Genomic DNA, 23635 nt, shown 5'->3' with positions numbered 1-23635 from the left:
AGAATTCAGTTGTAAATGAAGCAGCTTGAGTTAGAGGTGAGAGATAAGGAAAGGGCAGCAGAAATGAAACAGTTTGAGTTCCAATGAAAAGCAGAAGAGGGGGAAAAAGAGAGAGCGTTTGAACTTCAAAAACTGATACTTAAAAAGGAAAATCAGCTTAAAAGGCTGGAGATAAAGGCTGAAGATAACCTTAGTGAGGAAGTATTGCAAACTCATGTGAAAGAGCAGAGGGTTAAAACAGCAAGGTTAGCAGCTAAAGGGGCTGATGATTATGAGCTGGTCCATGATGGATTGAAATTGGGGCAAAGAGAAATCCTCACGAGGAAAGGGAAAGGTGGATCTTAGTGAAGATCATAAGGATAATTTACCACAGGGTAAAAAATAAACTCTTGAGGGAGACAAAGAAGTTAAAAAGTTCTGATGTTTTCATTGTAATAAAGTGGGCCACATGAAATCACTGTGTTGGTGGGCTAGGAGAAAGCCAGGTGGAGGAAGACCAGACAAGCCTGGGAGTTTTGTTGGACTAGTAACAAAAAGCACAAGGGAAGTTAGACAACTGCCTCAGAGTGTACAAGATGATCAGAGGTTGGTTAAGGAGGAAGTGCCAGATCTGCTTAAAAAATATACCTGTAAGGGTAAAGTTTATTCATATAGGCCAGGAGTAATAGGTAAGGAGGTTACAATATTAAAAGACACAGGATCCACTTAGTCTGTGATGCTGAAGGATGAGGAGATATATACTCCTGAGGGACTATTGACAGAAAAGGTACTGGTCACACAAATTCACGGTTGGACAAAAAGTGCTCAGTTATGTAAAGTGAGGCTAGAGAGTCCAGAGAACAGTGGAGAATTTGTGGTAGGAGTACTGGACAAACTCTCAGCTCCAGGAATACAATTTACCCTTGTAAATAATATCGCTGATTCACTGGTAGGCGTGCTGCCTACTCTAGTTGAAAAGCCAGTGGAGACGCAGGCAACTGAAGACCTGGAGAATGCTTATCCAGGAAGTTTCCCAGATTGTGTGATCACAAGATCACAGAGGCACAAGTTGAAGCAGGAGAAACCAAAAGACACAGAAAAGGAAGCTGATGTCGTGTAATTGAAAACTTTCTTTGATCAAATAGGTGAAACAACGAATGAGCAAAGAGGTTAACATGCCAGCATCTTTAGCTCTGCTAAGCTGGTTTAATTCTTCATCTTTCTGCTGTAATTCAAACAGTGATATCAAAAGGCATTTACTGATAAAGAAAGTGAATACATCCCTGTGTGTAATTACTTAACAAATGATGTTTTAATGAGGAAATGAGGAAATGAGCTAATGTAGTCAACTCAGCCAAATTAGGGAGATTTAAAAAATCCTTAGATAAGCACATGGCTGATTTTGAGATAGCGTAGGGGACGAGCTGAGAATAGTTCACAGGTCGGCGTAACATCAAGGGCCCAAGGGCCTGTTCTGCGCTGTATTGTTCTATGTTCTATGTTCTCGCATATAATCAAGCAGATGAGAAATGGGCAGAGAGTCATCAAATTGTTTTGCTGCTTGTGGCTTTCCGATTAGCTGACATGTGCGACACATCTGACAAAATTCAACTACATCTTTGTGTCATCCAGGAGAGTAAAAATGTCTTTGTATTTTAGCCCATGTTTATCTCACCCCTAAATGACCTCCAAGTGTTAGCTCATGCGCCACTTGCTGCACCTCCTTTCCGGAGGAAACCCACGCAGACACAAGGAGAATGTGCAAACTGCCAATAGACAGTCACCCGAGGCTGGAATTGAATCTGGGACCCCAGTGCTTTGAGGTAGCAGTGTTAACCACTGAGCCACCATGCCACCCACAACCATAGAGTGAAAATCACCTGGATTAAGTTAACCAGGTTGACAACTAGATTTTAAAACAGACACAAATTTATTCACATAATTATGCAATGAAACACAAAGAACAGAATTAAGAACTCCTACAGAACTCAATGTTAAAATTAGAGTGGTGCTGGAAAAGCACAGCATGTCAGGCAGCATCCGAGGATCAGAAAAATCGTGCCTCAGGGAAAAGACTAACCAATGATACTTAATTATGCTGTCCCGAATATACACAATAGTCCCAATAGGCAAACTCCCTTTAAAACCCAGTATAAATGGAACACATGCTGACAGATAGACGTTGAAGAACAGAAAGAGAGAGAGAGAGTTTCCACACAGCTCCCTGTTGAACATCCAACCAGCTCAAGATTGAATTAAAAACTGCTCAGCTCAGCTAGAGAGCTGGCCACTCCCCTTTCATTATACAGGTCACTTCTAAAGCATGACCACTTTGGCCTGAAGTCTCATCTGTTTACACTTAAACAAAAGGCCTCTCAAAATCCTTTTCATCTCTGTACCAAACCAGACTGATCGAAGCCTGGTCCAGTGTATTACCCCTTTGAAAAAAATCAAGGACAGAGCTTCACTGAGCCATACAACAGCTTTTAGAAAAAAAATGGGAGTAGCTTTGTGACAGTAGTTACAGCACCTGGGTCTGCAATATGACCAACAAATGGAGCAGAGGCTGCAGAGTTGGGATTCTTTGTAAAATGGAGTGAGTGAAGTCACAGTCAGATCAGCCGCGGTCTTAGTGAATAGGAGCAGGATTGAATGGCCCACTCCTGCAAACTATTCATATGTTTCTGTTAGTAACAAGCCAATTCCCCTTCTCTCCCAGTGTATCATAGTGAGAGGGAATGAGTCACCTCCTCCTGCTACTGTCTAATAGGATCCTTGGGAACTCACTGGCCTCCAGGTTTTCCGGTGTACCATAGAGTCATAGAGATGTACAGCACGGAAACAGACCCTTCGGTCCAACCTGTCCATGCCGACCAGATATCCCAACCCAATCTAGTCCCACCTGCCAGCAACCGGCCCATATTCCTCCAAACCCTTCCTATTCATATACCCATCCAAATGCCTCTTAAATGTTGCAATTGTACCAGCCTCTACCACTTCCTGTCTCTCAGGATTCCCTCTAACAACTTGCCCACCACCGATATCAGTCTCGCTGGTCTATAGTTCCCTGGCTTGTCCTTACCGCCCTTCTTAAACAGTGGCACCACGTTAGCCAACCTCCAGTCTTCTGGCACCTCACCTGTGACTATCGATGATACAAATATATCAGCAAGAGGCCCAGCAATCACTTCTCTAGCTTCCCACAGAGTTCTCAGGTACACCTGATCAGGTCTTGGGAATTTATCCACTTTTATGCGTTTCAAGACATCCAGCACTTCCTCCTCTGTAATGTGGACATTTTGCAAGATATCACCATCTATTTCCCTACAGTCAATATCTTCCATATCCTTTTCCACAGTAAATACTGATGCAAAATACTCATTCAGTATCTCCCCCATTTTCTGTGGCTCCACACAAAGGCCACCTTGCTAATCTTTGAGGGGCTCTATTCTCTCCCTAGTTACCCTTTTGTCCTTAATGTATTTGTAAAAACTCTTTGGATTCTCCTTAATTCTATTTGCCAAGGCAATCTCATGTCCCCGTTTGCCCTCCTGATTTCCCTCTTAAGTATATTCCCACTTCCTTTATACTCTTCTAAGGATTCACTCGATTTATCCTGTCTGTCCCTGACATATGCTTCCTTCTTTTTCTTAACCAAACCCTCAATTTCTTTAGTCATCCAGCATTTCCTATACCTACCAGCCTTTCCTTTCCCCCTGACAGGAATATACTTTCTCTGGATTCTTGTTATCTCATTTCTGAAGGCTTCCCATTTTCTGGCCGTCCCTTTACCTGCGAACATCTGCCTCCAATCAGCTTTCAAAAGTTCTTGCCTAATACCGTCAAAATTGGCCTTTCTCCAATTTAGAACTTCAACTTTTAGATCTGGTCTATCCTTTTCCATCATTATTTTAAATCTAACAGAATTATGGTCACTGGCCCCTAAGTGCTCCCCCACTGACACCTCAGTCTCCTGCCCTGCCTTATTTTCCAAGAAGGTCAAGTTTTGCACCTTCTCTAATAGGTACATCCACATACTGAATCAGAAAATTTTCTTGTACACAGTGAACAAATTCATCTCCATCTAAAACCTTAACACTATGGAAGTCCCAGTCTAGATTAGGTTAGATTCCTTATGGTGTGGAAACAGGCCCTTCAGCCCAACAAGTCCACACCGATCCTCCGAAGAGTAACCCACCCAGACTCATTTCCCTCTGACTAATGAACCTAATACTATGGACAATTTAGCATGGCCAATTCACCTAACCTGCACATCTTTGGACAATGGGCGGAAACCGAAGCACCTGGAGGAAACCCACGCAGACACAGGGAGAATATGCAAACTCCACACAGACAATTGCCCGAGGCTGGAATCGAACCTGGGATCCTGGTGCTGTGAGGCAGCAGTGCTAACCACTGAACCACCGTGATGCCCCGTCTATGTTTGGAAAGTTAAAATCCCCGACCATAACCATCATATTTTTCTGACAGATAAATGAGATCTCCTTACAAGTTTTTTTCTCAATTTCCCTCTGACTATTAGGGGGTCTATAATACAATCCCAATAAGGTGATCATCCCTTTCTTATTTCTCAGTTCCACCCAAATAACTTCCATTTAATAATTAGAGGGCATAATTTTACGTTCAGAAGGGAAAGAGTAAAAGGGAACCTGAGGGGCAACTTCTTTACAGAGAGGTGTTATGAAATGAGCTGCCAATGGAAATGGTTGAGGCAGGTACATTAATAACAAATGGCCTATCATTGTGCTGTCGGACCCTATGACTCTGTGACTTTACAACTGTCCCAAAATAGTAACATCCTATAAACACATCCCTTGGCAAAAAGGAACATTCAGACACAGATTCTCACATGCAATTCTCCAATCCAGGATGGGGGAAATATCAAGAGGACATTCAGAGAGAGTGGAAGCCAAGAGACGTTCACTGAAACTTTCAACTCTGCTGAGACCCCAATAGCTTCTGATGTCACTGAAAAACCCAGAACCCAGAAATCATAATCTGGGAGAGCCGGCCACCCCCATTCAGGCTGTAATTAAACAAAATGCAAGGCATCCCAAGCTGTTTACTCAAGTGGTCTGAACTATCCAGCTCGGTACCGCTCGTTCAATCCATCTCTTAAAAGAAAGCAGAGCAAAATAACCTCTTAAAGCTATATTATTTTCATACTAGTTAACAGATCAAGCTGTTAAACAGGAACCAGGGCAATCCAATCAGGTTCTTAGCGCTGGCATTGCCGCTTAGCATGGGTGACAAGAGCAGGTTAGAAACACAGTGAAGTAACTCACCTCCTGGCCCCTAAGTATTTGTCCACAATCTACAAGACACAAGAAGGGATTGTGCTGGGATAATACTCACTTGCCTGGATGAGTGTGGCTTCAATAACAGTCAGGAAGCTCAGCACGATCCAGAACAAAGGAACGTGCTTGATTGACATCCCATACAACATGTGCCAAAAACTTTGCTTTGAACTCAACAGTTTTCTTTCAATTCAGACCAGATGGAAGCGTTTTCATGCTGAGTCTCACAACCCAGAAAAGTTTAAAACCACTGCATACTTTTATATGATCAGATTTTATTATTGGTTTTCCTTTAATTATGTAATTACGGATTGTAGAATTACTTTTGAATTTTAGTCACGATGCATATTTCTGGAGACATTGGGAATCTGAGGTAGTATGAGGTAGTAGCAGTTAATTTCAATTAAGCAGTTTTCATATTCAGGAGGAGGATGAAGAGCTTTTGATCGAAACGTTGACTCTCCTGCTCCTCAGATGCTGCCTGACCAGCTGTGCTTTTCCAGCACCACACGTTTTGGCCAATCTCCAACATCTGTTACTACAGTTGCTATGGGGGATTTCAACATGCAGGTGGCCTGGGAGAATCAGGATGGTATTGGGCCTCAAGAAAGAGACTTTGTGGAGTGCCTCCGAGATGGATTCTTAGAGCAGCTGGTGCTGGAGCCGACCAGGGAGAAGGCAATTCTGGATCTGGTATTGTGCAACGAACCAGAATTGGTCAGAGACCTCGAAGTGAAGGAGCCATTGGGAAGTAGTGACCATAATACAATAAGCTTCAATCTGCAATTTGAGAGGGAGAGGGTACAATCGGAAGTGACAATTTTTCAGTTGAATAAATGGAACTATGGAGCTATGAGGGAGGAGCTGGCCAAAGTTCAATGGTGCAATACCTTAGCAGGGATGACCGTGGAGGAACAATGGCAGATATTTCTGTGTATAATGCAGAAGATGCAGGATCAGTTCATTCCAAAAAGGAAGAAAGATCCCAGGAGGAGGCATGGGCGGCCGTGGCTGACGAGGGAAGTAAAGAAACATACAAAGTTAAAAGAGAAAAAGTATAACATAGCAAAGATAAATGGGAAAACGGAGGACTGGGAAGCTTTTAAAGAACAACAGAGGATTACCAAGAAGGAAATACGCAGAGAAAAAAATGAGGTACGAAGGTAAACTGGCCAATAATATACAGGAGTATAGTAAAAGTTTTTTTTAGGTATGTGCAAGGCAAATAAATGGTTAAAACTAAAATTGAGCCCTTGAAGACAGAAACAGGGGAATATATTACGGGGAACAAAGAAATGGCAGAAGAATTGAATTGGTACTTCAGATCTGTGTTCACTGGGTAAAACACAAGCAATCTCCCTGAGGTAACAGTGGCTGAAGGACCTGAACTGAAGGGAATTTATATTAGACAGGAATTGGTGTTGGAGAGACTGTTAGGTCTGAAGGTTGATAAGTCCCCGGGGCCTGATGGTCTACATTCCAGGGTACTGAAGGAGGTGGCTCGAGAAATCGTGGATGCGTTGGTGATTATTTTCCAGAGTTCGAGAGATTCGGGATCAGTTCCTGCGGATTGGAGGGTGGCTAATGTTGTGCCACTTTTTAAGAAAGGTGGGAGAGAGAAAGCAGGAAATTATAGTCTAGTTACTCTGACCTGAGTGGTGGGAAAGATGCTGGAGTCTATTATAAAGGATGAAATTATGACACATCTGGATAGTAGTAACAGGATAGGTCAGAGTCAGCATGGATTTATGAAGGGGAAATCATGCTTGACTAATCTTTTTTTAGATTACATTACAGTGTGGAAACAGGCCCTTCGGCCCAACAAGTCCACACCGCCTCGCCGAAGCGAACCCACCCATACCCCTACATTTACCCCTTACCTAACACTACGGGCAATTTAGTATGGCCAATTCACCTGACCCTGCACATCTTTGGACTGTGGGAGGAAACCGGAGCACCCGGAGGAAACCCACGCAGACACGGGGGGAACGTGCAAATTCCACACAGTCAGTCGCCTGAGGCGGGAAGTGAACCCGGGTCTCTGGCGCTGTGAGGCAACAGTGCTAACCACTGTGCCACCGTGCCGCCCACCAATCTTCTGGAATTTTTTGAGGTGGTACCAGGGGACTGGAGAGTGGCGAATGTTGTGCCCCTGTTCAAAAAAGGGAATAGGGATAACCCCGGGAATTACAGGCCAGTTAGTCTTACTTCGGTGGTAGGCAAAGTAATGGAAAGGGTACTGAGGGATAGGATTTATGAGTATCTGGAAAGACACTGCTTGATTAGGGACAGCCAGCACAGATTTGTGAAGGGTAGGTCTTGCCTTACAAGTCTTATTGAATTCTTTGAGGAGGTGACCAAGCATGTGGATGAGGGTAGAGCAGTGGATGTAGTGTACATGGATTTTAGTAAGGCATTTGATAAGGTTCCCCATGGTAGGCTTATGCGGAAAGTCAGGAGGCATGGGATAGAGGGAAATTTGGCCAATTGGATAGAAAACTGGCTAACCGGTCGAAGTCAGAGAGTGGTGGTAGATGGTAAATATTCAGCCTGGAGCCCAGTTACAAGTGGAGTTCCGCAGGGATCAGTTCTGGGTCCTCTGCTGTTTGTAATTTTTATTAATGACTTAGAAGAGGGAGTCGAAGGGTGGGTCAGTAAATTTGTAGATGATACGAAGATTGGTGGAGTTGTGGACAGTGAGGAGGGCAGTTGTTGGCTGCAAAGGGACTTGGATATGATGCAGAGCTGGGCTGAGGAGTGGCAGATGGAGTTCAACCCTGCCAAGTGTGAGGTTGTCCATTTTGGAAGGACAAATAAGAATGTGGAATACAGGGTTAACGGTAGGGTTCTTAGTAAGGTGGAGGAGCAGAGGGATCTTGGGGTCTATGTTCATAGATCTTTGAAAGTTGCCACTCAGGTGGATAGAGCTTGTAAGAAGGCCTATGGTGTATTATCGTTCATTAGCAGAGGGATTGAATTCAAGAGTCGAAGTGATGTTGCAACTGTACAGGACTTTGGTTAGGCCACATTTGGAGTACTGTGTGCAGTTCTGGTCGCCTCACTTTAGGAAAGATGAGGAAGCTTTGGAGAGGGTGCAGAGAAGATTTACCAGGATGTTGCCTGGAATGGAGAGGAAGTCGTACGAGGATAGGTTGAGAGTTCTCGGCCTTTTCTCGTTGGAACGGCGAAGGATGAGGGGTGACTTGATAGAGGTTTATAAGATGATCAGAGCGATAGATAGGGTAGACAATCAGAAACTTTTTCCCCGGTTACAACAGAGTGTTACAAGGGGACATAAATTTAAGGTGAAGGGTGGAAGGTATAGGGGAGATGTCAGGGGTGGGTTCCTTACCCAGAGAGTGGTGGGGGCATGGAATGCGCTGCCTGTGGGAGTGGAAGAGTCAGAATCATTGGCGAAATTTAAGTGGCAATTGGATAGGTACATGGATGGGTGCTTAAGCTAGGACAAATGTTCGGCACAACATCGTGGGCCGAAGGGCCTGTTCTGTGCTGTATTGTTCTATGTTCTATATATTCTATGTTCTATGTAACTCTGAAGATGGACAAGGGAGATCCAGTAGATGTAGTGTACCTGGAATTTCAGAAAGCTTTTGATAAAGTCCCACAGAGGAGGTTAGTGAGCAAAATTAGGACGCATGGCATTGGGGGCAAAGTACTAGATTGGATTGAAAATTGGTTGGATGACAGGAAACAAAGGGTAGTGATAAACGGCTCCCTTTCAGAATGGCAGGCAGTGACCAGTGGGGTACCACAGGGATCAGTGCTGGGACGGCAGCTTTTTACAATATATGTTAATGATATAGAAGATGGTATTAATAATAACATTAGCAAATTTGCTGATGATACTAAGCTGGGTGGCAGGGTGAAATGTGATGAGGATGTTAGGAGATTACAGGGTGACCTGGACAGGTTAGGTGACTGGGCAGAGGCATGGCAGATGCAGTTTAATGTGGATAAATGTATGGTTATCCACTTTGGTGGCAAGAACAGGAAGGCAGATTACTACCTAAATGGAATCAATTTAGGTAAAGGGGCAGTACAGAAACATCTGGGTGTTCTTGTACACCAGTCAATGAAGGTAAGCATGCAGGTACAGCAGGTAGTGAAGAAGGCTAATAGCATGCTGGCCTTCATAACAAGAGGGATTGAGTATAGAAGCAAAGAGGTTCTTCTGCAGCTGTACAGGGCCCTGGTGACACCTGTAATTGTGTGCCGTTCTGGTCTCCAAATTTGAGGAAAGACATTCTAGCTATTGAGGGAGTGCAGCGTAGGTTCATGAGGTCAATTCCTGGAATGGCAGGACTACCTTACACTGAAAGATTGGAGTGACTGGGCTTGTATACCCTTGAGTTTAGAAGACTGAGAGGGGATCTGATTGAGACATATAAGATTATAAAAGGATTGGACACTCTGTAGGCAGGAAACATGTTTCCGCTGATGGGTGAGTCCCGAACCAGAGGACACAGCTTAAAAATACGGGTTAGACCATTTAGGACAGAGATGAGGAGAAACTTCTTCACCCAGAGAGTGGTGGCTGTGTGGAATGCTCTGCCCCAGAGGGCAGTGGAGGCCCAGTTTCTGGATTCATTTAAGAAAGAGTTGGATAGAGCTCTCAAGGATAGTGGAATCAAGGGTTATGGGGATAAGGCAGGAACAGGATACTGATTAAGGATGATCAGCCATGATCATATTGAATGGTGGTGCAGGCTCGAAGGGCAGAATGGCCTACTCCTGCACCAATTGTCTATTGTCTGATATCTGTAGTCCTCACTCCCTCCCAGAGAAAAAAAAGATCGTTTGGCTTTTCAAATTGATGCCTATCAAAGACAACCACCTAACTATTCTGAGGCCAACATGGGCACTTTATCCATTGCTTTGTGTGATTTTACATTGTGTCCAAATACTTCTTAAATATTATGAAGGTTTTAGCCTCTACCAGCAGAGCGGGGTCAATCTGCTCTCCGCAGGGTCAGTGATACATACGCAATGGGGTCAGACTGCTTTCGTCGGGATCAGTGATAAAGACGCAGTGTGGTCTGTCTGCACTTCCCGGGGTCAGTGAGATGGCACAGTTGGAAATGTCTGTTCGCTACAGACGCAGTGTGGTCAGTCTGCACTCCTGTTGTCAGTGATATACACACAGTGGGGTCAGACTGTTCTCTCCCCGGGCTGTTTGATCCACACACAGTGGGGAAAGTCTGCTCACTCACTGGTTGTCAGTGAGACACACACATTTGGGTAGAGTGAAAAAGTGGAGAGAGATTGGGGTGTGAGAGAGAAAAGGAGAGGTGGGAGAGAGAGGGGGCAGTGTGACAGGGAGAGACAGAGAGGGGAAAAGAGAGATAGGACAGAGAGAGAGGATAGTTCTAAAGGGTGTCAGGGAAGGGGAAAGAGAAAGGGGGAGAGACAGACGTGGAGAGATGGGAACAGAGATGGCGAGTGAGAGGGATAGAGAGCATAAGGGGTAAGAAGGGAGAGAGGAGTGTTGAGTGAGAGCAAGAGAAAGGGTGGGAGAGAGAGGGTGAGATGGAGTATGAGAGGGAGAGCGTGAAGGAGGAGAGAGAGAGAGGGTTGGGATAGGAGAGTGGGATGGAGAGAGAGGATGAGATTATGGAAGAGTGAGAGGGGAGAAACAGAAAGGGAGAATGAGTGTGGGAGGGGAGGTGTGAGAGAGGGCAGAAGAGAGAGTGAGAAATCAGGATAGGGTGAGAGAGACTGCAAAAGCGGAGATAGAGTGACGGGAGAGAAATAGGGGGAATAGAGAAAGGATAGAAATAGAGAAAGGGTGTTGAGAGAACAGAATAAAGATGGGGGGGAAGATGATGAGTGAGTGAGATAGTGAGATGGGTGTAGAAAGATGGAGGGAGAGAGAGAGGGAGAGATGGGAGAGTGAGAGAGGAGAAGAAGTTGGAGAGAGATGAGGAGGGACAGGGAGAGGGAAAGTGGTCAAGAAGAAAGAGACAATGAGAAGGATGAGAGTTGAGGAGGAGGGGAGACGGTCGAGAGAGGGAAGAGAGAGTGGAGGTGGAGGATGAGGTGGAGTATGGGAGAGTGAGGAGGAGAGAGGAGGGGGAAGAGGGGTGGGTGGATAGACACAGATGGAAGGGAGCAGTGACAGCCTGAGAGAGATGGTTACAGAGAGAGAGCGAGGCAGGAGAGAGAGGGAGGAGAGGGGCAGAGAGGGAGGGTGGGGCTGGGGGGAAGCAAGAGCGAGGGAGGGGAGAAATAGAGTGGAAGAGAGGAATTGATGGAAAGAAAGAGAAGGGGACGGGGAGCATGGGGGTATGTGGGGACAAAGAGTTGTGAGGAGAGCAAATGGGTGTGGGGAGAGGGAAATGAAAAAGATGAATAGAGAAATGGAATGCGAGAATGAGAGGGAATGGGGAGGAAGAGGGAGAATGGAGAGATTGGGAGGGGGCTGATCGGGTGGAGAGAGATGAGTGAATCGAGAGATGGGGGAGAGGGAGATATGGGAGAGAGGGAAAGAGAAAGACGAAGACAGGAGGACAGCAATGGAGGTAGAGAGACACACGTGGAGAGAAAGAGAGTGCGAATAAAGAGACAGAAAGGGGGTGAGAGAGAGGGAGAAGAGAAAGGGAAAGAGGGAGAGAGAGTGAGGGGGAGAGAGAGAGAGAATGGGGAGAGAGAGTGGGGTGAGAGATGGAAAGGCAGAAGAGACAGAGGGGGTGTGAGATAGAGAGATGGAGAGAGACAGAATGGAAAGAGAGGAACTGAGAGAGAGTTTGGAGCGAGATACTGAGAGAATGTGGGAGAGACAGAGATGGAGGATGGACAGAGAGGGGCAAGAGAGGGAAATAAGAGGAAGAGAGCGCTGAGAGGGAGAGATGGTAAAGTAAGAAATAGAGAGAGAGGGAGAGAGTAGATGAGATAGATTGGAGAGAGAAGGACAGAGAGAGGGCAGAGAGAGTGAGATTAGATTAGATTAGATTAGATTAGATTAGATTAGATTACTTACAGTGTGGAAACAGTCCCTTCGGCCCAGCAAGTCCACACCGACCCGCCGAACAGCAACCCACCCAGACCCAATCCTCTACATTTACCCCTTCACCTAACACTATGGGCAATTTAGCATGGCCATTTCACCTAACCTGCCCATTTTTGGATTGTGAGAGGAAACCGGAGCACCCAGAGGAAACCCACGCAGACACGGGGAGAATGTGCAAACTCCACACAGTCAGTCGCCTGAGGTGGGAATTGAACCCGGGTCTCAGGCGCTGTGAGGCAGCAGTGCTAACCACTGTGCCACCGTGCCACCCACATGGAGAGATGGGGAGGGCGCTGATCAGGTGGAGAGAGATGAGTGCATCGACAGATGGGGGAGAGGGAGATATGGGAGAGAGGGAGAGGAAAAGATGAAGACAGGAGGACAGCAATGGAGGTAGAGAGACACAGGTGGAGAGAAAGAGAGAGCGAATAACGAGACAGAAAGGGGGTGAGAGAGAAAGGGAAAGAGGGAGAGAGAGTGAGGGAGGGGAGAGACAGTGAGATTAGATTAGATTAGATTAGATTACTTACAGTGTGGAAACAGGCCCTTCGGCCGAGCAAGTCCACACCGACCCTCCAAAGAGCAACCCACCCAGACCCATTCTCCTACATTTACCCCTTCACCAAACACTACGGGCAATTTAGTGTGGCCAATTCATCTAACCTGCCCATTTTTGGATTGTGGGAGGAATCTGGAGCACCCAGAGGAAACCCACGCAGACACGGGGAGAATGTGCAAACTCCACACAGACAGTCGCCTGAGACGGGGGAGAGAAAGATAGAGAAAGAGTGATGTGAAGAGAAAGAGAGACAGTGGGACAGAGGAGAGGAGAGAGAGGACAGAAAGAGTGAGGGTGGAGTGAAAGAGAGAGAGAGTTCATGAAGGGCGAGAGAGAGGGGAAGAGAGAGGAGACGGAGGAGAGCAAGACAGAGAGACAGAGCGAAAGAGAGGGAGGCTGAAAAACAGAGAAAAAGAGACTGAGAAGATGGGAAGAGATTAAAAAATTGGGAAAGAGGGATGTGGGAGAGTGCGAGGCTGGAGAGAAGGAGAGAAAGCAAGAGAGGGTGAGACATAGAAAGAGGAGGAGAATGAGGTGGGAGAGAGAAGGGGCAGAGAGAAAATGGAGAGAGACAGCAAGAGGTTTGAGAGAATAAGAGGGTGAGGGGAAGGGAATATGAGAGAGAGGGTGAAGAGAGAGTGGAGGGGGAGAGAGGAGGGGCAAGAGAGATTTAGGAGAGAGGGAGAAAGAGAAAGGGAACGAAAGTTGGGGAGAAATGGAGGATGGTGAAGGAAAGAGGAGGAGAGAGCAAGGGGAAGAGAGAGGGAGAAAGGGATGGAGACAGAAGAGAAGAGAAAGAATGAGGGAAGAAAGAAATAGAGAGACAGTACTGGAGAGAAGAAGGGGAAGTGAGTGAAGGGAAGAGAGAGGTTGGTGAGAGAGAGATAGGGGAGAGAGTGGAAAGAAACTGGAAGAGAAAGAAAGAAAGAGGGTGGGGTGAGAGGGAGAGGAGTAAAGAGAGATGTGGGTGAAAGGGAAGAGAGAGAGAGAGAGGGTGAGCAAGGATAGACAGAGATGTGGGAGAGAGGGAGTGAGAAAGAGATAGAGAGGAGGAGAGAAATAGATGGGGTGAGGAAAAGAAGGGAGAGGGAGAATTGGGGAGAGATTCACAGAGTGGGGGAGAAATACAGAGGGACAGAGAAAGAGGGAGAGAATGTAAGGGACAGAGAGATGGGGCCAAGGGAAAGGAGATGGAAACAGGAAAGAGTGAAAGAGAGAGGGAGAAAAAGACATCCAAGGCAGTGACAGAGAGGAGGAGAGACGGGAAGAAGGAGAGGAGGAGAGAGAAAATAAGGAAGAAAGAGCAAAGGGCGGAGGGAGTGAAGGGTAGAAAGAAAGAAGGGGGAGGCACTGAATGGTGGATGAAAACAGAGAGAGCGTGAGAAGAAGAGGTAGGGAGAGAGAGAGAGAGACAAAGGGGATGCAGAGAAAGAGGGGGGAGAGAAAGAGCAAGGAAGAGAGAGGGAGAGTGAAAGTGGTGGGCAGGGAGAGGGGGACAGAGAAATACATAAGAGAAAGAGAGAGAGAGAGCAAGAGGTGATGGCAACAGGGAGAGGGGGGAGACAGAAAAAGAAAGGGAGGAGAGGGAACCGGGAGAGAGTGAGAGTGGAAAGGGAAATAGGGGAGGCTAAGAGAGAGGATGAGTGGTGGTGGAGAACATAGAACATAGAACACAGAACATAGAACAATACAGCACACAACAGGCCCTTCGGCCCACGATGTTGTGCCGAACATTTGTCCTGGCTTAAGCACCCATCCATGTACCTATCCAATTGCCACTTAAATTTCGCCAATGATTCTGACTCTTCCACTCCCACAGGCAACGCATTCCATGCCCCCACCACTCTCTGGGTAAAGAACCTACCCCTGACATCCCCCTATACCTTCCACCCTTCACCTTAAATCTATGTCCCCTTGTAACACTCTGCTGTACCCGGGGAAAAAGTTTCTGACTGGAAAAGAGAGATTGGTGGAGAGAGAGAATTGGGGGAGAGAGATGTGGGAGAGAGAGATAGAGGAGAGAAGGAGAGAATTAGTAAGTGAGAGGGAGAGGGAGACAGAAAGAGAGTGTGGGAACAAACAAAGAGAAGGGAGAGAAAGTGGTGGAGAGAGAGAAAGAGAGAGATTGAGAGAGGGAAGGGGAGAGGGAGAGAGAGGATAGGGTAAAATGGAGGGAGAGAGAAGGTGAGAAAGAGAAGGTGGAATGGGAGAGAAAGCGAGGAGGGTAGAGAGAGGGAACAGAAATTGAGGAGTGAGAGATTGGTGAGAAAGAAAGAGGGTGAGATGGGGAGAGAGGAGAGTGGGAAGAGAGAAAAGAACATGGGGAGAGGAGAGGGTGAGAAAGAGAGAGACATGCAGAGAAGGGGAGGGAAAGAGAGAGTGAAAGAGGAGGATAGAGAGGGGTGGAGACTGAGAGATGGCGAGTGAGAGATATAGTGAGCAGGAAAAGAGATGAAGAAGGAGGGAGGAGGCAGAGCGGGCTGGGAAAGAGAGAGTGTGGGGTACAGAGGTAGGTGGTAGAGGGAGAGGATTGAGAGGAAAGAAGAAGAGGGGGCAGAAAGACTGTGATAGAGAGAAGGGATAAGGAGCAGAAGAGAGAGGGGGTCAGAGAAAGACCGGACACAGGGAGAGAGACATGCCTAGTGAGAGAAATAGTGAGGAAGAAGGATAGAGAGTGTGGGAGAGACAGTGTCAGGTGGGGGAGAGAGATTGGGGCAAAGAGAGAGAGGAGTTGGGAGTGCAAGAAATGGGGATAGTGGGAAATGGGAGAGAAGGAAATAGGGAAGCTAAAGCAAGGACTGAGAGTGAATGGGGGGATGGAGAGAGAGATGGGCGAGAGAGAGGAGTGTGAAGGGGGAGAGAAATAATGGTAGAGAGAGGAATAAAGAGAGGGGACAGTGGAGGCAGGATGGGGAGAGAGAGGAGGAGAGGGGTGGAGAGAGAGAGAGAGAGAGAGGGGAGGGGAGAGAGAGTGAGAGAGAGTGAGAAAACAAGAGGGGGAAGACAAAGAGTGACAGAGGTTAACAGAATTAGAGAGGGGGAGAGAGAGAGAGTGGTGAGGGCAAGAAAGAGTGAGAATGGGGAGAGTGTGAGGGAGAGAGAGAGAGAGAGAGGTGGAGGATAGAGAGAGGAGAGAGTGGGCAAGAGAGAATTAGAGAGAGACTTGAGAAGAAGAACAGAGAGTAACAACTCTGTTCAGTAAGAACAAAGAAAATGCTAAAAGAGGGTATGGTGTGACACCGTTAATCAAGGATGTTTGAGAAAGGACATTTGAGGACTCGTCAACTGAAGTAGTATGGGCTGAGGTTAGAAGCAGGAATGGAGTGGTTACCCTATTGGGGGTTTTCTACAGGCCTCCAAATAGTTCCAGAGATGTAGAGGAACAGATAGCAAACACGATCCTTGATAGGAGCGAGAGTGACAGGGTAGTTGTTATGGATAACTTTGACTTTCCAAGTATTGACTGGGAATACGAGAGTTCAAGCACTTTAGATGGGTCAGGTTTAGTCTAAGGAGGGTTTCCTGACACAGTATGTGCCAGTCTGACACACATAGAACATGATAGCACAGTACAGGCCCTTAGACCCTCGATGATGCACCGACCTGTGGAACCAATCTGAAGCCGATCTATCCTACAATATCCCATTCTCATCCATATATTTATCCAATGATCATTTAAATGCCCTTAAAGTTGGCGAGTCTACTACTGCTGCAGGCAGTGTGTTCCATGCCCCTACTACTCTGAGTAAAGAAACTACCTCTGACATCTGTCCTATATCTATCATCCCTCAATTTAAAGCTATGCCCCCTCGTGCTAACTATCACCATCTGAAGAAAAAGGCTCTCCCTGTCCACCCTATCTAACCCTCTGATTATCTTATATGTCTCAATTAAGTCACCTCTCAACCTTCTTCTCTCTAACGAAAACAGCCTCAAGTCCCTCAGCCTTTCCTTGTAAGACCTTCCCTCCATACCAGGCAACATCCCAGTAAATCTTCGCTGAATCCTTTCCAAAGCTTCCACATCCTTCTCATAATGTGGTGACCAGAACTGTACACAATACTCCAAGTGTGGCTGCGCCAGAGTTTTGTAAAGCTGCAGCATGACCTCATGGTTCTGAAACTCAGTCCCTTTACCAATAAAACCTAACACACTATACGCCTTCTTAACAACCTTATCAACCTGGGTGCCAACTTTCAGAAATCTGTGTACCTGGACACCGAGGTCCTTCTGCTCATCTACGCTACCAAGAATCTAACCATTAGCCCAGTACTCAGCATTCCTGTTATCCCTTCCAAAGTGAAGCACCTCACATGTTTCCACACTAAACTCCATTCACCATATATCAGCCCAACACTGCACTTATCTATGTCCCTCTGTAACCTACAACATCTTTCAAAATTATCTACAACTCTACTGACCTAAGTGTCATCTGAAAATTTACTAACCCATCCTTCTATGCCCTCATCCAGGTCATTTATAAAAATGACAAAAGGCAGTGGACTCAAAACAGATCCTTACGGTACACCACAAGTAGCTAAACTCCGGGATGAACATTTTACATCAGTCACCACCCTCTGCCTTCTTTCAGATAGACAATTTCTGAATGTAGGTTTGCTCGCTGAGCTGAAAGGTTCATTACCAGATATTTCATTACCCTGCTAGGTAACATCTTTAGTGGGCCTCAGGCGAAGCAATGCTGAAAATTCCAGCTTTCTATTTATATGTTTGGGTTTCTTTGGGTTGGTGATGTCATTTCCTGTGGTGATATTTATTTCCTGTGGTGAAGTCACTTCCTGTTCCTTTTCTCAGGGGGTGGTAGGTGGGGTCTAACTCGATGTGTTTGTTGATAGAGTTCCGGTTGGAATGTCATGTTTCCAGGGATTCTTCTGCCAGTCTTTGTTTGTCCGGTCCTAGGATGGATGTGTTGTCCCAGTCATAGAGTCGTGGAGTCATAGAGTTGTACAGCATGAAAACAGACTCTTCGGTCCAACCCGTCTATGCCGACCAGATATCCCAACCCAATCGAGTCCCACCTGCCAGCACCCAGACCATATCCCTCCAAACCCTTCCTTTTCATATACCCATCCAAATGCCTCTTAAATGTTGCAATTGTACCAGCCTCCACCACATCCTCTGGCAGCTCATTCCATACACATACCATCCTCTGTGTGAAAACGTTGCCCCTTAGGTCTCATTCATATCTTTCCTCTCTCACCCTAAATCCACGTCCTCTAGTTCTGGACTCCCTGATCCCAGGGAAGAGACTTTGTCTATTTATCTTATCCATGCCCCTCATAATTTTGTAAACCTCTATAAGGCCACCCCTCAGCCTCCAAAACTCCAGGGAAAACAGCCCCAGCCTGTTCAACCTCTACCTATAGCTCAAAATCTCCAAGCTTGGCAACATCCTTGTAAATCTTTTCTGAACTCTTTCATGTTTCACAACATCCTTCCAATAGGAAGGAGACGAGAATTGCACGCAATATTCCAACAGTGGCCTAACCAATGTCCTGTACAGCCGCAACATGACCTCCCAAGTCTTGTACACAATACTCTGATCAATAAAGGAAAGCATACCAAACGCCTTCTTCATTATCCTATCTACCTGCGACTCCACTTTATAGGAACTATGAACCTGCACTCCAAGGTCTCTTTGTTCAGCAACACTCCCTAGGATCTTACCATTAAGTGTATAAGTCCTGCTAAGATTTTCTTTCCCAAAATGCACAACCTTGCATTTATCTGAATAATACTCCATGTGCCACTCCTCAGCCCATTGACCCATCTGGTCCAGATCCTGTTGTAATCTGAGGTAATCCTCTTCACTGTCTGCTACATCTCCAATTTTGGTGTTATCTGCAAACTTACTAACTGTACCACTTATGCTCGCATCCAAATCATTTATGTAAATGACAAAAAGTAGAGGACCCAGCACCAATCCTTGTGGCACTCCACTGGTCACAGGCCTTCAGTCTGAAAAACAATCCTCCACCACCACCACCCTCTATCTTCTACCTTTGAGCCAGTTCTGTATCCAAATGGCTAGTTCTCCCTGTATTGCGTGAGATCTAACCTTGCTAATCAGTCTCCCATGGGGAACCTTGTCGAACCCTGAAGTCCATATAGATCACATCTACTGCACTGCCTTTATCAATTCTCTTTGTTACTCCTTCAAAAAACTCAATCAGGTTTGTGAGACATGATTTCCCACGCATAAAGCCATGTTGACTATCCCGAATAAGTCTTTGCCTTTCCAAATACATGTACATCCTGTCCCTCAGGATTGCCTCCAACAACTTGCCCACCACCGAGGACAGGCCCACTGGTTTATAGTTCCCTGGATTGTCCTTGCCACCCTTCTTAAACAGTGGCACCACATTTGCCAACCTCCAGTCTTCCGGCACCTCACATGTAACTATCGATGATACAAATATCTCAGCAAGAGGCCCAGCAATTACTTCTCTAGCTTCCCACAGAGTTCTCGGGTACACCTGATCAAGTCCTGGGATTTATCCACCTTTACCCATTTCAAAACATCCAGCACTTCCTCCTCTGTAATCTGGACATTTTGCAAGATGTCACCATCAATTTCCCTACAGTCAATATATTCCATATCCTTTTCCACAGCAAATACTCATACAATATACTCATTTACTATCTCCCCCATTTTCTGTGGCTCCACAGAAAGGCCGCCTTACTGATCTTTGAAGAGCCCTACTCTCTCCCTAGTTACTCTTTTGTCCTTAATGTATTTGTAAAAACCCTTTGGATTCTCCTTAATTCTATTTGCCAAAGCTATCTCATATCCCCCTTTTGCCCTCCTGATTTCCCTCTTAAGTATTCTCCTACTCCCTTTAACTTCTTGCTTCCTTCTTTTTGTTAACCAAACCCTCAATTTCTTTCATCATCCAGCATTCCCTATACCCACCAGCCTTTTCTTTCACCCTGACAGGAATATACTTTCTCTGGATTCTCGTTATCTCATTTCTGAAGGCTTCCCATTTTCCAGCCGTCCCTTTACCTGTGAACATCTGCCTCCAATCAGCTTTCAAAAGTTCTTGCCTAATGCCGTCAAAATTGGCCTTCCTCCAATTTAGAATTTCAACTTTTAGATCTGGTCTATCCTTTTCCATCACTATTTTAAATCTAATAGAATTATGGTCGCTGGCCCCAATGTGCTCCCTCAGTCACTTGCCCTGCCTTATTTGCAAAGAGTAGATCATGTTTTGCACCTTCTCTAGGAGGCACATCCACATATTGAATCAGAAAGTTGTCTTGTATGCACCTAACAAATTCTTCTCCATCTAAACCCTTAACACTATGGCAGTCCCAGTCTATATTTGGAAAGTAAAAATCCCCGACCATAACCACCCTATTATTCTTACAGATAGCTGAGATCTCCTTGCAAATTTGTTTCTCAATTTCCCTCTGACTACTGGGGGGTCTATAATACAATCCCAATAAGGTGATCATCCCTTTCTTATTTCTCAGTTCCACCCAAATAACTTCCCTGGATGTATTTCCGGGAATACCCTCCCTCAGCACAGCTGTAATGCTATTCCTTATGAAAAATGCCAATCCCCCTCCTCCTCTCTTACCTCCCTTTCTATCCTTCCTGTAGCATTTGTATCCTGGAACATTAAGCTGCCAGTCCTGCCCATCCCTGAGCCATGTTTCTGTATTTGCTATGATATCCCAGTCCCATGTTTCTAACCATCGCCTGAGTTCATCTGCCTTCCCTGTTCGGCCCCTTGCATTGAAATAAATGCAGTTTAATTTATTAGTCCTACCTTGTCCCTGCCTGCTCTGACCTTTTGACTCATTTCTGTTCCCAACTGTACCAGTCTCAGATTGATCTCTTTCCTCACTATTTCCCTTGGTCCCCCCCACCCCCACCTTACTAGTTTAAATCCTCCCGAGCAGCTCCAACAAATCTCCCTGCCAGTATATTAGTCTCCTTCCAATTCAGGTGCAATCCGTCCTTCTTGTACAGGTCACTTCTACCCCAAAAGAGATTCCAATGATCCAAAAATGTGAATCCTTCTCCCATACACCAGCTCCTCAGCCATGCATACATCTGCTCTATCCTCCTATTCCTGCCCTCACTAGCTCATAGCACTGGGAGTAATCCAGATACTACTACTCTCGAGGACCTCCTTTTTAAATTTCTGCCTAACTCCCTGTAATCTCCCTTCAGAATCTCAACCTTTTCCCTTCCAATGTCGTTGGTTCCAATGTGGACAATGACCTCCTGCTGGCCCCTCTCCCCCGTGAGAACATTCTGCACCCTCTCTGAGACATCCTTGATCCTGGCACCAGGGAAACAACGCACCATTCTGCTTTTTCTCTGCTGGCCACAGAAACATCTGTCTGTACCTTGGACTACAGAATTCCCAACACAATTGATCTCTTGGAAGCCGACGTACCCCTCATTGCATTAGAACCAGTCTCAATATCTGAAACTTGGCTGTTTACGCTACATTCCCTTGAGAATCCATCACCCCCTACATTTCCCAAAACAGCATAACTGTTTGAAATGGATATATCCACAAAAGACTCCTGCACCAGCTGCCTACTTCTCTTACCTTTTCTGGAGTTAACCCATCTATGTGACTGTATCTGAGACTTTCCCCCTCCTTTAACTGCCATCCATCACATGCTGTTGCTGTTGCAAATTCCTCATCGCTTCTATCTCTCTCTAACCGATCCATTCGATCGTATCCAACAGCATTTATGGCAGTAACCCTTAAACTCTCTTTAAACTCCCACGTCTGACAAGAAGTACATATCACTCTACCAAAGGCCATTTTTGCTCCTTCACAATCTACAGACCCAGAAAATAATACCGTCTTATTCCTCTACAAAACACTGCCCCAGGCTAAATTAATAGTTATTGCTTATATTTTAAGTTTAATCAAGAGGCATATCTCCAAAAACATATAATCAAGAAAGAACCCACTGTACTCACTACTGCAGCCTTTCTGTTGAACACATTTAATACAACAATTAACTTATCTGATTCTGTGCTGTGAACTTCACCCAAACCGGTTCCTCCAAGATTAGTTGTGAAATTCACTGTTTGTCAATTTTCCCAGATGCACTCCGATGTCCAGCGACACATGAATTCAAAAGCAGCAAAGGCAGTAACTGTGCTGGTCCTCTCTCTCTCTCTCTCTCTCTCTCTCTCTCTCTCCTGCACTGTCCACCAGTCAAAGTGGTGTCCTTCCTCATCTATATGTGAGGATACTAGTGAGAGAGGGTCATGTCTTTTTGTGGCGAGTTGGTGTTGATGTATCCTGGTGGCTAGTTTTCTGCCTGTTTGTCCAATGTAGTGTTTTGTAAATGACATTAGTTTTGCTCATTGTCTGCATAGGGTCTTTCAAGTTCATTAGCTGCTGTTTTAGTGTTAATTTTAGTTTTAGACTAAAAAAGATAAAAACATTGTTATCCTACCTGCAGACAAAGGATGTTTGACAGTCATTTTAAATCAAAGAGACTATATTGAGAAAGCAAATGCACTACTTACAGATACCAACACTTACCAACAAGTGGCGTCAGACCCGACCCCACAAGTAGAGAACCGAATCACAGTCCTACTCAAAAAACTTCAGAAATCTGGAGAAATAAATAAGACCGACTTTCAAAAAATGAAACCAGACGGATCCAACACACCATGCTTCTACGGATTACCCAAAATTCACAAACCAGGAGCCCCCCTTAGACCTATAGTCTCGCCACCTGGAACACCAACTTACAGATTGGCCAAGGAACTGCACCAAAGACTAAAACACTTAGTAGAAGACTCACGCCACTCCATCCACTTCACCCAAGAATTCCTAAAGACCAAAGACACTAAAATAGAAGAGGATGAAATAATGGTGAACTTTGATGCAACAGCCCTGGTTACATCAATCATCATTAACCTGACCAAGGAAACACTGACTACACTATTAGACCCAAAGGCACATACACCAAACACCACCAACTTCATCAGCAAGGACAGTATCATCAAGCTAGTGGATCTATGCCTTACCACCCACTTCACTTTCAACAACAAAAGCTACAGACAAACCAGTGGAACACCCATGGGATCTCCGATATCAGGGTTCTTAGCAGAGGCAGTAATGCAGAGAGTCGAACACACAGCTCTGCCAACTATCCAACCCAAACTCTGGGTCCGCTATGTGGATGACACCGTTGTCATTACTAAATGAAACAAATTAGAGGAAACCTTCAAGACCATCAATAATAACTTTACTGGCAAAAAGTTCATGAAACAGGAGGAAAACAACAACAAACTGCCATTCCTAGATGTCATAGTAGAGCGAACAGCCAATGGGTAACTTCAAACTAGTGTCTACAGGAAAACAACGCATACAGACCAAATATTGAACGACAGAAGCAATCATTCTAACACCCACAAACGAAGCTGCATTAGAACATTATTTCAATGAGCCAACACACTGCAGCACAGAGGAACTACACAGAGCAGAGAAAAATCACCTATACAGTGTATTCAAAAAGAATGTGTACCCAATGAACACAGTCCGCCGATTTCTCAGCAACAAACCAAAACAATCAGATAAAACATACCCAGAAAACTTAGCCACTCTCCCCTACATCAAAGACATGTCTGAAATGACTGCCAAACTACTCAGACCCCTTGACATCATGGTAGCCCACAAACCCACCAACACACTAAAACAGCAGCTAATGAACTTGAAACACCCTATACAGACAATGAGCAAA

The 23635-nt window shown here is 45.5% G+C and overlaps 1 pseudogene; it reads left to right on the top strand.

The window, feature by feature from the left end:
• LOC148146814 (uncharacterized) overlaps nt 1–23340 on the top strand; it is a 38408-nt pseudogene extending 15068 nt beyond the window's left edge.
• The last annotated feature ends 295 nt before the right edge of the window (nt 23341–23635 follow it).

This window comes from Chiloscyllium plagiosum, unplaced genomic scaffold (genome assembly GCF_037043375.1).
Source record: "Chiloscyllium plagiosum isolate Xiang-an unplaced genomic scaffold, Cpla_swu_hap1 HiC_scaffold_19, whole genome shotgun sequence".
Lineage (NCBI taxonomy): Eukaryota > Metazoa > Chordata > Chondrichthyes > Orectolobiformes > Hemiscylliidae > Chiloscyllium > Chiloscyllium plagiosum.
This window is presented reverse-complemented; position numbering and strand designations above follow the sequence as displayed.